Raw genomic sequence first — 1,700 nt, 5'->3', positions numbered from 1 at the left:
GCCCTGACTCACAGACACCATGATCATGATTGGGAATTCTGGGCCACCTAGGTGGACAAAGGAAACCCAACAGCGAGTAGTTTGGATCCACAGGTAACTTTGGGTCATTTCCAGGACTCACAGGACCTCCAATTTGGTAGTCTGGCTCAACAGACATCTGGGACTCATGGCTAGCTGTTTTGATAAGCATTATTCAGCAGTTACAGTTAATTGGAAATATAGTTGAATAGACTAAACTCTTTAAGTAAAACTTACCATTCACTTGACATCCTTAACTACCAATGAGAATGCTAGCAACCTACAAAGATAGGTCATGTTTCAGTATTTGTAGAACTTTAAATTTCATGAAGTTGTTTAAAACATACCTCAAAAGAGCTGCCATGATAATTTTATAAAGTTCACCTATTGACAGTGAGCTCAGAAACCTCTGAGCATTACTGCCAAAACATACTAGACAGAAGACAATGAATCAGATGATGCTTGAAACATTTTCTATTGCCTACCTGTCCCTCCTACCTTGTTAAGCTAAATGAACATATAGRTTAAAGGAAGGAAGGCACTGCTAATTATTTTTGCTGGAGAAGGTTGGTACAGGACAGTTCAAATAAGACATTAAAAGTTGATCTTTTGATTGAAGCAAATCTGTGATAAACATGCATTAATCCTGATTCACTGCAATATTATCACCTATGATGAGCACTTGAGTTTCAGGAGCTGATTCAACAGCAAGGTATCCTACATGTCTGCCAAAGATATTTTTATTTTAGATTTGTGTGTTTAAGTTTGTGCACTTGTAGAGTAACAGCATAAACTATTTTGATATGCTGACTCATGCAACACTGATGGTGTGTTTTTACTGCTTCAAATGAAAAATGAAGTTTGACCATAAACAAAAGTACTTTAGGTACAACAGAAAACTGCACACTTAAAAAAACTAGAATAAAAATGTTTTTTGAAGATGTCAAATAGATTTTTGAAAACTTCCCATGTCATAAAAGACAAATATTTAAACTATATTATTTGAACACTTGTGTAAGAATGTGTTTAAATGGTCATTTGCAGTCAGTGCCTTCATCAAGACACATTGTTACATTGTGTTTGCGTGTAAACTCACAACTAATGGGTAATGCTTAAGCTCAGAGTAAACATCAAAAAATAAAATTATAAATGTTGAGTCAAAAGTCAGAGTACACCCTATGACTACTTGAATATCTTTGCTACCAGCTGTGAAAACAGTGTGCTGAGCTAAATATGCTCTAACTTTTTTGGCACATAATTGCATGAGTATAGTGAACATTACTTTTATTTAATGAAATACAAACTGGCAGAAGTGCAAATAAACTCTACAGTTCACTATGCATTAGCTTTCCATCACAATTCACACCTCAAAACAGTCAAGATAGTTTAGTAGAGGAAACCTAAAACTATTGGTGTTTTATAGTGAAAGCCCCAAATACAGCCCATCACTTTGGAACTAAACCAGCTTTTTAGATGAAGTAAATGGGTTATACTTTCTCATGATTTAATTTTAAACCTTTCAATTATTTTGCTCAGAATTTTAGTTGGAGTTACAGATCTTACCAGAAGCTACCATTCAAAGGGCTAGCATAAATTTAAGTACAATGAGTCTTTGAATACAGTACATCTGAGTTGTACATTTTCAACTTTATTGGTTGAAATACATTCCACATGATCAAGAC

This window comes from Austrofundulus limnaeus, unplaced genomic scaffold (assembly GCF_001266775.1).
Source record: "Austrofundulus limnaeus strain Quisiro unplaced genomic scaffold, Austrofundulus_limnaeus-1.0 Scaffold126, whole genome shotgun sequence".
NCBI classification, from domain to species: domain Eukaryota; kingdom Metazoa; phylum Chordata; class Actinopteri; order Cyprinodontiformes; family Rivulidae; genus Austrofundulus; species Austrofundulus limnaeus.
The sequence above is the reverse complement of the archived record's forward strand: the minus strand, read 5'-3'. Positions refer to the sequence as shown.